Source organism: Sus scrofa, chromosome 7, assembly GCF_054392235.1.
Source record: "Sus scrofa isolate SSC_HxYL_T2T_F1_AM1 chromosome 7, Sscrofa_HxYL_maternal_Yorkshire_Landrace_v2.0, whole genome shotgun sequence".
Classification (NCBI taxonomy): domain Eukaryota; kingdom Metazoa; phylum Chordata; class Mammalia; order Artiodactyla; family Suidae; genus Sus; species Sus scrofa.
The window spans coordinates 52121559-52137202 of record NC_139389.1 but is presented as its reverse complement, the minus strand read 5'-3'; the positions used below and the strand labels follow the sequence as shown (position 1 = coordinate 52137202).

The window sequence follows — 15644 nt, the reverse complement described above, 5'->3', positions numbered from 1 at the left end:
GTAGCAAGACTTTGTTTCTTTTGTTTTTCTGGGGCAGCACCTGTGGCACATGGAGGTTCCCAGGCTAGGGGTCGAATCGGAGCTCAGCCCCCGGCCTACACCACAGCCACAGCAACATGGGATCTGAGCCGTACACCACAGCTCAAAGCAATGCCAGATCCTTAACCCACTGAGCAAGGTCAGGAATAGAACCTGCGTCCTCATGGATGCTAGTCAGAATCGCTTCCCCTGAGCCACAACGGGAACTCTGAGACTGTATGATCTTGAAGCTAGAGAAGCAGGAACAGAGGCTGCCTGATTACGGCCAGAGTAGAAGGACACCCACTGGCTGGTTTTGCAGGATTTTTCTGGAAGTAATTTTTGAAAGTGTACCCCAGAAAACTCTTCTAATCCTCACAGCCATTTTGCAAACACCCAGTTCTCTGTGTTAGCCTTCTTGCTAACCTAGAGTGTTTTCTGTTAGAGTAAACCAAAACAGGACCAGAGGCCCTTACAAGCAACAGTGATGATTAAGAATTTATTATTTGACCATGTTGGATTTGAAGGCAGTGAGGAGCAGATTATCGTTAGAAAACGACATATTAATCCGTGGCATCGATCATTCAAATAGACCAAGTGGCGGTTGCCATAGCATATTATGCTGAGCATAAATTATGCAAGGATCAGGGAGTGAGAGAGTGTCTGTAAACCCTGCTAGAGAGAAAATGATGGAATCAGGGTTTTCAATTCTACACTCAAGGCGGTATTAAGAGAATCAGATTTTCTATAATGACACTAAAAGAAAATTCTCATGTGTGTTATAGTTTACAGGGTTTAGGTAAGTAGTTCTCAGGTGCACGATCTGATTTGTTTTGTTTTGTTTTTGTCTTTTTAGGGTCCACACTTGTGGCATATGAAAGTTCACAGGCTAGTGGTCGAGTCAGAGCTATAGCTGCAGGCCTACACCACAGCCAGAGCAACTCGGGATCTGAGCTGCTTCTGTGACCTATACCACAGCTCACGGCAACGCCGGATCCTTAACCCACTGGGCAAGGCCAGGGATCAAACCCGCAACCTCATGGTTCCTAGTCGGATTTGTTAACCACTGCGCCACGACGGGAACTCCCCAGGATCTGATTTTTAAGTTTTAAAAAATTTCTTAAATTTAAACCTAGATTTGTTTTACAATCTCCTCATATCTCTTGTAGAAGTTCGGATTTCCTGGGAGGGTGTGGCCTTGAGATATAGAATCAGGTATTTTGGAGGATTCAGAAACATCTGATTGCCTCAGACTCCAAAATTCAACAGGACTTTTCAAATCAGTAGAAGCTGCTCATTTTCATCTGTCTGAGAGCCTGTTCTGTGCTGCCTGAACACCTTGTATTAAACACACAGCAGCTTGTTGTCTGGCAGGAAGATGCCATTTCTCATTTTCAATCCCTGCCAACCCCTCCTCATTGCCTTCTCATGTAACTAGAGTCACAATGCTGTTTGGTTCTCAAACTGGCCCCTCATGCCCAGAGGGCAAGGAGAGCCCAAAGAAAGAGGCAGATCACTCTAGAGTGGCGGCAGGTGGCAGGTTTAATAAGCAAGGGAGCTCATCTCTGAGGCTTGTCTTGTGTTGCAGGGACATCCTATCCACCCACCAGCATCTTAAAAGTTTAAAGGGAAGTCTTAACTGGGTTCAGTCATGTGCATCCATTGTCCATATGGTCTCAACAATACTTTGCTCTCTAAAGGCTGGGAAGGTGATAGGTAAGAAGTAGATTCACGGAGAGAGAGACGACGTGTGCGCCATCTCAGAGAACATCCCTGCGAGAGAGATACTCCACAGAGTGCAGGCTGTCTTAGAAGGCGAGAGAAGAGAGGCCCCGAAACATGGGGGGGAGGTGTTTTTATGAGCTGGGCAGTTTCATAGGCTAATGAGTGGGAGGCTTATTCCAGCTATGCCCTGGAAGGGGCAGGGGTTTTCAGGAATTGGGCCACTGCCTACTTTTTGGCCTTTTAGTGTTGGCCTCCAACCTTCCTCGTGCCTGTGGGCATGTTGTTCAGCTTATGTGTCACAGTGAGCTGTGACAAAGCTCAAGTCCACTGGAAGTTGCATCGTCTGCCATCTTGGACCCAGTTGGTTCTAACCAGGTTTTGTCATATCCTCAAGGACTATGTCATTCTTTTAAGGGTTGTGCCCTGTCTCCCGTCCCTCCTGTTTCAGCTGCATCCTTGAAAAACGGCTGCAGCTATGGAAACAGTGGGCACAGTGTACATTTCAAGGATGGGGAGGTAGTGAGAAGCCTCCAGTTTCCTGGGTCCAGCTTGAGGGTCAATGGGCAGTCAGGTCCTTTGAGAGGACCTCCTCCAATAATGCCCTGCAGTGAACAAGGTCTATCGTAAATTCAAACCCTAGAGGAAAGTTTACACATGAAAAGATCTGTAAGTCTTTTAAAATCTGGAGGGTTTTTTTTTTTTTTTTTGTCTTCTTGCTATTTCTTGGGCCGCTCCCACGGCATATGGAGGTTCCCAGGCTAGGGGTCGAATCGGAGCTGTAGCCACCGGCCTACGCCAGAGCCACAGCAATGCAGGATCCGAGCCGTATCTGCAAGCTACACCACAGCTCACGGCAATGCCGGATTGTTAACCCACTGAGCAAGGGCAGGGACCGAACCCGCAACCTCATGGTTCCTAGTCGGATTCGTTAACCACTGCGCCACGACGGGAACTCCTGGAGACTTTTTAATAGATGTGGAGAGTGCTAAACCAGGGAGGGGAAATACAATTTTAAATAAGGCTGGATTTATTAATCTGAGACTCTTAAATGTGAGTAGCTGAGAGAAGCTTGGTTTGTTAGCTAAAACTAAAGGGAAGCCTATAGTGAATGAAGTTTGAGGTGCCGGAAATTACTGCATATGATGTAGAGGAAGGAACCCAAATGTTTAGAAAGAGAATACTCAGAAAACTTTCACTTTTTAAAAACAAATTTCCATAACGTTTTAGTGAAGTTAAAAATATAGTAATAATTGTCATTGGGTATAATTTTTTTTTTTGTAGTAGAGACTTAGTAATAAGAGTGGGATATTATTAGTGGGGTAATATTTTGCTTGACTTGTGCTCACAGTTAATGGTCCTCTTCATCAAAATTGATTGCAAATGTTTATCTTTTAATTCTGAAGTGTAATAAGATTTTATATATTTCATCTTTGACAGTGTCTTTTCATGCAAAAAGTTACTGCCAAACTGATATAAATACATGAGCCTATGATTTTAATTAAGCATATTCATTGCTTCAAGGTATTTATATGTTTCTATTAGATTCTTGATATTTGCCTTTTAGCATGCAATTTCATGGCAGATTAATCATTTCTAAATTAATTCTAAGTGGAAGCTCTTTCATTGCAGAGTAAAACGTGTTTTGAAATATGGATATTTCCTTTGTATTTGCATTGATGTTTCCAAAACACTATTGGAACTATAATTTGATCTCCTAAGATATACCAACTGCAACTTTGTATAAGAATGGAGATCTCAGTTTTTATTTTAAATTTTGATAGCACGGGAAGTGTATGAAGCAGCTTGACAGTACATGTGATTCCAAAAGCCTTAGTTGTCATTGTAATGACTTTGTCATAGTAAATGTTTTGCATGTGAATGTTGTTTGCCTTGTAATTTTAGGTTGAATTCGTGAAGAAAAATGACCAAATCTATAGCAAAAGCTAAAATTCAACTCCATTCAGTGTTCATTAAAAATGGTTGAGGGCAGGGAGTTCCCCTCGTGGCTCAGTGGTTAATGAATCCAGCTAGGAACCATGAGGTTGCAGGTTCGATCCCTGGCCTTGCTCAATGGGTTAAGGATCTGGCATTGCTATGAGCTGTGGTGTAGGTTGCAGACGTGGCTCGTCCTGCATTGCTGTGGCTCTGGCATAGGCCAGTGGCTACAGCTCCAATTCAACCCCTAGCCTGGGAACTTCCATATGCCAAGGGAGCTGCCCAAGAAATGGCAAGAAGACCAAAAAAAAAAAAAAAAAAAAAAAAAAAAAAAAGTTGGGGGTAGCTCTCATTTGGAAAAATTTTATACTTGCACTGAATTTTTAAAACTTGTAATAAAACATAAAACTTGTGTAAATTTGTCCAGCTCAACACTCTTCTGTTCCAAACCTATTTTCACTCCGAGCAGTTGCAGCACATCTTAGCAGATTCCATTTGTTTGTCCCAAATTAGTGTTTTCTCGACTTCTTTTAAAATATTCTCATCTGCAGTTGTTCCACTCAGTTTATTCACAGAGGTTGATTTTTCAGTCTCTTCAAACTCAGCATAGACACCTTCACCAGCTGAGTAGTATTGGTAACATCTCTTAGTTTGTCAAGAGCTAAGGAAAAGCACTCAAAATCATTTCCTCTTTTAAGAAATTGACTTTGATTTTTTTCCCCCTAAGGTCTTCATCTTTGAACAACTGTTTCCACTGAAAGGCTAGCAGTTCTAACCAAGTTTATTTTCTCTTGATAAATTTCTGCTGCTTCTGCAATTAATACTGTAACAAGTGCTTAATCTGGTCCTGTCCACATATTTTGTAATCTTTTACAAAAGTGTCCTTTCCCTTTCTTTGAGACAGAACTTGAGGGTTTCTGGAACTCTTTCTGTAGCTCCCGGGTACCTGCACTTCCATGTTTTGGGCTGCCTTTGGCCCAGGTTGGGTGACAGCTTGGGGATAAAAAGGAGGAATTCACCATCGGTTGGTGGTATTTCAGATTTGGGTCTTCTTTTCCGATCCGTCTGCTATTATTTACTTCTCCAAATCCACACATTCTGCTGCACTGAGTGGGAGAGACAGGGAATCCTGTCCCTACTTCTTACCCAGAAATGGGACCTGCAGGCTGGGCTGAACTTCCTATTTTTCCAGCTTCCTTCAGGAGTGAAGGTCTGGGTGGGCACATATGTTTCCCTCTTCTTCTGTGGGTCATTGTTTGGCCAGTAGACCTTGTGGAGGTATTGCCTTCAGGGATCTGTCGTTTACCTGGAGGTGTTTACCTTGGTCTTCTACCCTCTTATTAGTCTCGAGGCTTTTTCTCCTGCCCTCTGTACTCAAGCCCAGGGATAAATCCTGCTTCAGTGTTCTGCATAGATTTCTGGCTTCCATTTTTCCTTGTGCTGTCTTACCTCTGAAGATACTCCTTTTAAAGTGATTAAGCCATGCTAATGAAAAACATAGATTATTTTAAATATTTTATACATTATAAATCTTCTCCATGTGGAGTATTATTTTTTAACCTTATAGCTCTTAATACTTGTTTGCTGTAGAAGTTGGGGTTAAATTTTTTTTTAAGATTAGAATTGATTTTTTACAGGTGAACAAAACGATTTCAGTGCCTCATCACATTGGAGTGTTTTGGATTTAGAGGGTACTCCTTCATGAATCTCTTTTCAGTGCTCTCAGATTAACATTTGGGATGAGTTCTAATTAATTGTTTTGGTCAATTTAATTTTTTTTTAGTGAGAAGTAATTATCCTACAACTTTATATTAGTTTCAGGGGTGCAAGATAATGATTTGCTATTTGTGAATGATCATGATTGGTGGGTTTGATGTGATGTGGATACTGTTCCAGGGAACCACTCTAGGATATTAACCTGCGGCTATAGTTCCTTCATAAGTTAAGACCTCATCAGATCTATCGCTGTCTCATATATTAATATTCATGTATATATACGTATACACACACACACGCACATACACATTTGGGATTTTTTCTGGCACATTCTGTAAACATTTAAGATGAAGAGAAGTCAAAGTGACTTGATTTCAGATATTCATTCACTATATGAATCCCCACTAGATTATAATTCATCCTCAGTGTTTGAACAGTGCCTTTCTGACAGTAAGGACTCAATATATTTAACGTAAGGTAAATATCAATGAGTATGATTAATATAAATTTCAAGGGATTTGTAAAGTCCATCTCTAAATATACTTAAGAGGTGACAACTTCAGTATAAATTGCTTCCTTCTCCTGTACCCTCTACCCTTGTGTTCTCTTCTTCTTTTTCTTTCTTTCTTTCTTTCTTTTTTTTTTTTTTTTTGGTCTTTTTTATCTTTTTAGGGCTGCACCTGCGGCACATAAAGGTTCCCAGGCTAGGGGTCTAATCGGAGCTGTAGCTGCCAGCCTACACCATAGCCACAGCAACATGGGATCCGAGCTGTGTCTGCGACCTACACCACAGCTCACGGCAACGCCGGATCTTTAACCCACCAAGCGAGGCCAGGGATCAAACCAGCAACCTCATGGTTCGTAGTCAGACTTGTTTCCTCTGCACCAAGACGGGAACTCCCCTCGTGTTCTCTTTTTGTATTTGCTTTCAGAAACTTCTCTCTGCTCCTACAAAACAAAACAAATATAAATGAACTGTTAGAATTACGTATTTTCTCTCATAGGGATATTTGCATTTTTACCACAATTAAAATCTCAAGCTTTGAATCTATGATAATAAAACTTCAGGAATGAGAGAAAATTGTGGCATGAAACAAAAGCCATGGTGTCCAGATTTTAAAATTTTGTGTTGATTTGTTGGAGGATCTTAGATGGGAAGAGATGGTTATTTTCTATTATGCCTGGAGGTTAGCTGTACATTTTAGTTCAATAATAAAAGCCAGTGATTCTAAGTCTGATTTATAAGAAGATTTCAGGAATGGTGCAATACATAAAGACAGCATTTTGCAGGCAACTCCATCCTAACCGTATGACTCCCAGTGGCAAAATTTCTTTCAAAGGCTTATGAGCCTGATAATTCTTTAGTAAGAGGATTCCACTGGACAGGGGATTAGGTGTGTCTAGAAGGCACAAAGAGGCATGTCCTAAATAAGATGTAATTTTAGGGTTTTAAACTAGATTTAACAAAGCCTGTAGGGTAATTAAGTCTAATATTCTCTGAACACTGAAGGGTTAATGTTTGTGGCTTAAAAAAAAAAAAAAAAAACTATGTAGGGATTATTCTCTTTCTGGGACAGAATGCCATTACAGCAGTAGGTACATGGCAGGAAAGAAACTGAAGTTCATGGTTGTGTTGCAGTCCTGTAAGTAGAGTTATTACGGTAACTTTTCTATCTTGCATTCTCTATGTGGAGGACTTGGAATCCTTTGGCTTCCTAAGTAACATGTCTGATCCTGGCGAATGCCAGGTCTCCCTGTACTTGGAGGTGAACACATCTGAATTGTTAAACTTGAAGGTCATGAGCCACTCTGCTGTCAGGATTGTAGAAACCTATCAGAGCAAAGAAATGATACGGACATGGATCATAGGCGGTCCCCTTAGGTCTAAAGTAATGATGGTTAAGCCTGTACTAGACATGTCTCATTGTCACTGTTGATGCAGTTCTGTTTGATCTGGGGTTGCAGCCAGGCTTGGGCTTGGATGGATCTTTGCCGTGCATTTTGTTATTAATTTTTTCTGATCTCTCTCTTTTTTTTTTCCAGCACCACATCTACAGCATATGGAAGTTCCCAGGCTAGGGGTCGAATCAGAGTGGTAGTTGCCAACCTACACCTGGCTGGGATCCGAGGCATATCTGTGACCTACACCATAGCTCACAGCAATGCCGGATCCTTAATCCACTAAGCAAGACTAAGGATCAAACCGTATTCTCATGGATACTAGTTGGGTTCATTATTGCTGAGCCACAGCAGGCACTCCAGCTGTGCATTTAATTAATTAATTAATTAATTAATTTTGTCTTTTTGCCATTTCTACAGCCACTCCCACGGCATATGGAGGTTCCCAGGCTAGGGGTCGAATCAGAGCTATAGCCACTGGCCTATGCCAGAGCCCCAGCAACGCAGGATCCAACTGCATCTGCAACCTACACCACAAGTCACGGCAATGCTGGATCCTTAACCCACTGAGCAAGGCCAGGAAACGAACCCGCAACCTCATCGTTCCTAGTCGGATTTTTTAACCACTGAGCCACAACGGGAACTCCCAGCTGTGCATTTTAGAATGAGGTCTGTTCATCGCCATGAAACAGGGCTTCCATGATTGAGAGTAGTGGCTCATTGGTTGGTTTGGCTTCCCCTAAACTGTGGTAATAAATATGCGTGAAGCCTGTGAATGTTGGAAAATCCTCTCTAGGGCTCCTCATTAGTCAAACTAGAGATTGAAACATTGTGCAAAGTGTATGAGCTTCATATGACTCAAGTATCCATTACATGTCTTGTTTTTCCCCGAAGCAATCAACCTCTCCAAACTTCTTTCCCACAGGCTCCTACTAAAACAAGTCATCTACAGAATGGCTAATAATGTGCTATATCTCCTAGAAGATGTGGGGAGTTCAGTGGGTTGTACCTTTACTGTTTCTGCAGTCCACGTTGGCATCGTGTCCAGTGGCACTCTAACTTCTGGTCTTTCAAATGCTGTTCAATGACTGTGCTACAGTAGTTGAATGATAAGTGCTTCATAAAATGATGTTTGGTGTCTGTTTAGTGCCCGAGTCTCAAGTTGAGGAATTAAAATGCAGTTATTACCTGACGTCTGCCCTTACCAAATGTTTCCTACTTCCTTCTCTTTTAGGTACTCTCTGGTTAGAGGTTCACAAAGAAGAGATTATCATCCCAATTTTATAGTCATTCCCAAGGGGATGTACACCCCAAACTGGACAATTCAAATGCTTCCTTTTTTGTTGTCTCATACCTGCATTCTAGCTAGAGGTTCACAACAGGGGTCTTGTACCCCAATTACCCTTTACCACTCTTCTTTCTGTATTTAAAGAGGAAAGTTGAATCTAAGGAAAACCTGCACAAAACTGTGAAGGAGGAAGATGTGGTAGACAGACCTTAAAGTGACACCCCTCCCCCAGCATAATTCTTGTCTTCTGGTGCGAGTGCCCTTTTATAATCCTGCTAATCAGTAACACACTGGAAACGAGGAGTTCCCATTGTGACTCAGCAGTAAGGAACCTGATTAGTATCTATGAGGATGCAGATTCAATCCCTGGCCTCACTCAGTGGGTTAAGGATCCGGCATTACTGTGAACTGCGGTGTAGGTCGAGGACGGGGCTTAGATCTGGCGTTGCTGCAGCTCTGATTCAACCCTTAGCCTGGGAACTTCCATGTGCCACATGCAGCCCTAAAAAGACAAAAAAACCCGAAAACAAACAAACAAAACTCAGCAAATGTCATGCCCTGGATTATATTGTATTTTATGGCAAAGATGAAAATATTTTGTGTATATGATTAAGGTCTCAAATCAGCGATTTTGATACAATCAGTGTGGAGTTTGTCAGGCAGAATCAGGTGAGATCCCTGAGAAAAGAACCTGGGCCTTTTCTGAGTAATAACTCTCCCTCTGCCCTTGCAGAATCATGCAGCCGCGATGGGATTGCCTGTGGAAAGGGCCATGTGGCAGGGATGTGGAGGTGGCCTCAAGGAGCTGGAGACCTCAGTGATGCAGTTGTGAGGACCTGGATTCTTCCAGGCACTTCATGGGCTCTGAAAGGGACCCCACAGACTACAGCTCTGACTCACACCACGATTGCAGCCAGTGAGACCCTTGGGAGAAAATCAGGTAAGCTGTTCCCAGACTCCTGACCCACGCAAACTGGGAGATAATAAATTGTGGGGTGGGTTTTTTGGTTTGTTTTGGGTGGTTTTTTTTTTTTTTTGTTAGATCTCAAAAACATTTTATTGAGTGAAACAAGCAAATTTAAGAAAGTATGACTGTGCAGAAAAGAGTTAAGAAAGCAGCCTGATACTGCTATATTTGGAAAGACCTCCTTGCCCGGTGGGACCTTGAGCATTCCTGATCTATCTGCTTTGGTAAGAAGGGTGCACTGTGCCTGAACGGTGTGTCCCAGCAACATGATTGATGCGGAGCAGCTGCTTGCTTTCTGGGAGTCTGGAATTTTGGTGCATGCCAGGCAGAGCATGGCCTTGTGACCTGCCCCAAGGACAAACCTGGACACCAAGTCCCTAATAAATTTTCCTGGTGGGACGGCATGCTTTTGTGTTGGAAACTGGTAATTTTGTGGTCATTTGGTATGCCCCAACACACACACCCAAAACCCTAGTTCAGAAGTAATAGATGAGGTGTAGAATTTTGTGATGGTAGATCTGTATCCAGATGAGAGGGAAGCTTGCTGCTCACATAAAACAGGAAGGAGAAAGAACTTCCTCCTTAACACTTAGACCTGTGACAGGGGACTTTGTGACCAAGTAGGGTCAAGTTATGCATCTGCCATTTAGTAAAGGATTAGTCACATGATTTGGAGCAAGTTCTCTAACTTCTTTTAACTCATCTCCTCATTAGAAAGTGAGAATAAGGCATTCCCGTCGTTGCTCAGTGGTTAGCAAATCCGACTAGGAACCATTAGGTTGCGGGTTCGATCCCTGACCTTGCTCAGTGGGTTAAGGATCCGGCGTTGCCGTGAGCTGTGGTGTAGGTTGCAGACGCGGCTCAGATCCTGCGTTGCTGTGGCTGTGGTGTAGGCTGGTAGCTGTAGCTCCAATTCAACCCCTAGCCTGGGAACCTCCATATGCCGTGGGAGCGGCCCTAGAAAAGACAAAAAGACCAAAAAAAAAAGGAAAGAAAGAAAGAAAATGAGAGTAATAATAATAATAATAACAACAATAACAACTTTGTAGTATTGTTTTGGGGGGTGAAGGTAGTATATGTGAAGTACTATGATTGATTTTCAAAAAAAAAAAAACCCGTATCTGGAGTTCCCATTGTAGCTTAGTTGGTTAAAAACCCAACCTGTCTCTGGGAGGATGTGGGTTCGATCCCTGGCCTCCCTCAGTGGATTAAGGATCCTGAGTTGCCACAAGCTGCAGCACAGGTCAAAGACATGGCTGGGATCTGGCATTGCCATGGCTCTGGTATAGGCTGGCAGCTGCAACTCAGATTCCCTACCCTGGGAACTTCCAGATGCTGCAGGTGGAAAAAAACAAAAAATAAAACACAAAACTCATCTTTTCACCAAGCTGTTCTTTACACTTGAAGTTGTCCTCTTTCTTTTGTGTATGTATTTTAAAATCACATACACTTGTAGACTCAGCTCTGCTCACCTTGGTGTGTAATTCCATTTGCCGGTCTGCGAACTAAACTGAAAGTTCCTGGAAGGCAGGAACATGTCATATTCTTTGTGTTCCTAGTACGCAGCACAAGCCTTGGCATCACAAAGATGCTGCTATAACAATACTCCAGCAATACTCCAGCTCAGGGGGATCTTCTCTTCTGAACTGAATGTGTTTGTTGTCTCTATCCCTTCTTGGGTAATTAAGGACCACCTTTCCTATTTTCCTTTTTTTTTTTTTTTTTTTTTTTGGTCTTTTTGCCATTCCTTGGGCTGCTCCCGCAGCATATGGAGGATCCCAGGCTAGGGATTGAATTGGAGCTGTAGCCACCAGCCTCCGCCAGAGCCACAGCAACGCAGGATCTGAGCCGTGTCTGCAACCTACACCACAGCTCACGACAACGCCGGACCCTTAACCCACTGAGCGAGGCCAGGGATCAAAGCTGCAACCTCATGGTTCCTAGTCGGATTCGTTAACCACTGAGCCATGACGGGAACTCCAACCTTCCCTATTTTTCAAATGTTAATCCTACTCTTGTTAATTGAATTTTCACATGGGGGTTTCAGTTTACAATCAAACAGATCATAAACTCTTTCAGGGTAGAAATAATCAAACATATTATTTCTTCAGATCCTGTACTTTGCCTCTAACAATGAAAACCCACACAGCATTTGTTTGAAGAGTAAAAGACTGAGGGTCTCACTTAGGTGGAGATATTAGGAGGAGAACATGGACATAGATGAAATACCCCTGGATTAAAAGAATTTGAACTTTTACTTAGAGTCTCAATACTTCAAAGTTAGGATATTTGCTCTATTAGGTAGTTGTGCTGCTGCCCCTTTTTTTGAATATGCTAAAATGTGGTTTCGCTTCAGTGTCATGTGTCAAACAATTTTATAGTATTGTGAGGTGTGAAATCTAGCCTGGAAATTTTAATGAAAAATTAGTCTTGGAGAACTTCTTGAATTTGATTTTTAATTAGAATTCATCTTATTTGCATTTTATTGCAGATTAATTTTGAACTAATTTAGGATTAAATAAATGACAATAATCTTGAAATCAGGAAACTGACTTAACTGTAAGAAATAGTTATTTCTCAATGTGAAATGAGAAACAAAACGTTATTTTTGTCTGAGAGGTCATTGGATTAGCTAAGAAAAGATTTAAAAAGAAGGCTTTGGGAAAGAAATTAATTTGTATTAAAGAACATATGTTAATTTGACTTTTGATGGGGAAAGCTAGTAGCTTAGATTTGCTAACTGAAGAAATGTTACCAAAAGTCTAAGGGTTGAAAATAGGATTTGTCTTTATGATTCATTTCTAATTATTGTCTGGTTTATTTCTGTATTTTCTAATTGTTATAGCATTTAGGCTTCTTTAAAAATATTATTTTTGTTTTGTTTGTATATATATACATTTTTAGAGATCATGTTTGAAAATTTTTATAGATTTGCTCAGTCAAAAAAATCTGCAGTTTCAAGGACCAAGCCCAACACATTCCAAGCAGTTTGAATAGAAATAAAAAAATCACACTTCTATGTTATATTTAAACAATAGAAAGCTAAAGACAAAAAATAATACTTGAAAAGGAACAAGAGAAAAAGATCGATTACCTTTCCAGGAACAAGACTAAGGCAAAGAGTAGATTTCTCAATAGCTATGGTGAAAACCGGAAGACATGGAATTATATCTTTTTGTTTTGTTTGTTTGCATATTGATCAAGTATCCTGGGATTGTGGTAAACACACTCATTAGTTTCAGAAGATTTTTATTTATTTATGTATTTATTTTTAGGCCCGCATCTGCAGCATATGGAAGTTCCCAGGCTAGGGGTCGAATTGGAGCTGCAGCTGCTGGCCTACACCACAGCCACAGCAAAGGCAGATCAGAGCTGAATCTGCAACCTGCACCACAGCTCATGGCAATGCCAGATCCTTAACCCACTGAGTGAGGCCAGGGATGGAACCCGAATCTTCATGGATACTAGTTGGGTTTGTTACCCACAGAGCCAAGAAGAGAACCCTCTATTTTTCTTGCCTTTATGCACTGCTTAGTATGATGATCACTGGGAGGGTGGGGGACACACATCTTTGTCTTGCTCCCCATCTCAGGAAGAAAGGCTGCAGTCTTACAGCATTGCGCTCCTTGCTTGCTGAGAGATTTTCTCGTGAATGGATGTGGAGTCTTGTAATATGCCTTTTCTGCTACTTGCTCATTGTGTGAATGGTTGCCCTGGCTCCCCTCAACCTGTGTATACAGAGATGTCCATTGTTTAGGTTTTGATTCCATTAGGAATCATGGGCCTCACCTAGCAGGATGTGTAAGTTTTCTGTAGTCAAAGCCAGACATAAGAGAAAAAAGAAATTAAGCTCTTACTCACTGGAACTGATCAAATGGTTTGCATCATCTACAAAAATGTTGGACTAGATGCCCCATAAGGTTCTTCCCAATCGTAATACTTTATGGTGCCAGAAGACATAGTGCTTCTATGTTTGCATTTGGAAGTCAGAAAGCTTTGAAGCTAAAGGCGCAGTTCTGGACACAGAGGTCTAGGTAGGGCAGCGACACAAGGGGAACTAGGCAGTGATGGGCAGCATGGAGGTACTAGGTACTTAAGAAATTGAATGTGTGCAAACCTAGATGCTAAAAAGAAATCCAGGGAGCAGTAAAAGAAACATTACATTTCACATATGATGAGACAGTCAACTTGTCTATATCTCACTCAACTTCTCTATGTCAAAATGGTTATAAATCATTCAAATACACCATATTGGAGTTCCCGTTGTGGCTCAGCAGTAGTGAACCCGACTGGTATCTATGAAGATTCAGGTCTGATCCCGAGCCTCATTCAGTGGGTTAAGTATCCGGCGTTGCTGTGAGCTGTGGTGTAGGTCATAGACATGGCTCAGATCCCACATTGCTGTGGCTCTGGCCTAGGCCAGCTGCTGCCTCTCTGATTTGACCAGGGAACTTCCAGATGCTGAAGGTACAGCCCTAGAAAGACAAAAACAGACAAATAAAAACAAAAACCACCATATGTTTGAAAACACCAATTATATTAATACCAAATATAAAAATTCTGATTGTTAAAGTAGTCTAAAAGAAGCTAACGAAATATATTTCCAAGTGGAAAGAAGATAGTCTTTCCATATTGAAAGGAATATATGTTTTATACTAGTTGGCCTTTCAGAAGAAATTTGGTCTTACTTCCAAGAGGTCCAGGTAAATTCCCAACTTCATTTTCCAAATTTGATAAATTACACAAACATTTCCCAGACTCTATCTTGGTCATTATTTTTTTTTTTGTCTGATGTTTCCAGAAATATGCTTTTGTTTTATAGGTCCTTGTGTATTTATTTTTAGGTAAAGCGCTTTACCAATGCATTTATCATTTTATGGCACTCTGTTGTGGTTCTTTCTTTATCAACTTAAAAACTTGCTAAAGACACTAATTTCCATTGCTGCAAGGATACTCAAATTCCAGTATCTTAACGGTAGCAAGATCTCTCTCTTTTGAATTGTAGCTTACTTTCCTGGTCAGGCAGCCCAAATCACCTCCTGGTAAAAGAGGGATTGTTATAGTGTTCTTAAGAGTTAATCAGTCATATTCTGGCTCTGGGATATTTTGAGTATCTTTTCCAATTTTTAGTCAGCTCTTAGGGAAGTTTTAAAGGTTGAGTAGATTGGCATGACTGATATACCACCTGTGAGGAATTCGGGAAATTTCTCTTAATGAAAAGGCTTTAATGAAAAATCCTTATGGCATCTATACATTTTTTTTAGAAAAACCACAAGTGATAAAAATTGCTTTTGTGGCTAAGTAACTTTTTAGGCATTAATCAAAACTTTAAAGATCTATACTGTGGGCCTGCAAGATGGTAATAAATGTGTTTTGCTGCATCGTCTATTAATAGCTTTGATGTCTTATTAAGACAATTCTGGGAAATGGAAGCTTAATTAGCTAGCTGACTCGATTTGAAAGAGATTTTCAAATACTGTCCTCCAAAGCATTAACTTTGAGACGTTCCAGCTGGAACCCAGGGTTTAGCTGAGTTGTATTTTTATGACAATTATCCCATAATAAGTATGCAGAACCACAGTTCATAGATACTTTCTCCTGCTAGTTTCAATACTCTGCTGAGTTGCTTAGAGCACAAGATCTCCGCTCGCATGGGGTTGTGTTTAAGTCTACTATTTTGAAAGGATGCAGCCCTCTGCAAAGTGAGGGTTCTCACATATGGTCCAGCCTGGGGAAGGGTCAACGCTTTCTCCTTGATCAATATTTTCTGCAGTACCGTGATGGGGAGGCCTGGAGGTGGTAGAGAGATGGACTCCTGAGAATTAAAGGTATCCCAGTCCAGGCTGGAGCAGAAAGTTGAATGTATGCCAAGGCGTTTGGGAAAATACATTTCATGGTGTGAGGAAGTTGAGAACACATTTTTTTTTTTGGTCTTTTTAGGGCTGCACCCACATCATATGGAGGTTCCCAGGCTAGGGGTCCAATTGGAGTGGTAGCTGCCCACCTACACCACAGCCACAGCAACATGGGATTGAAGCTGCATCTGCGACTTACATCACAGCTCACGGCAACGCCAGATCCTTAACCCACTAAGCG

The 15644-nt window shown here is 41.4% G+C and overlaps 1 long non-coding RNA gene across 1 annotated transcript in view; it reads left to right on the top strand.

Moving 5' to 3' along the window:
* Positions 1 to 15644, top strand: part of LOC102165477 (uncharacterized) — a 206800-nt gene that overhangs the window by 16229 nt on the left and 174927 nt on the right. The window contains exon 3 of the long non-coding RNA XR_304464.4: positions 9315 to 9521. This is a non-coding gene — a long non-coding RNA (uncharacterized LOC102165477). The remainder of the gene's footprint in view (positions 1 to 9314; positions 9522 to 15644) is intronic.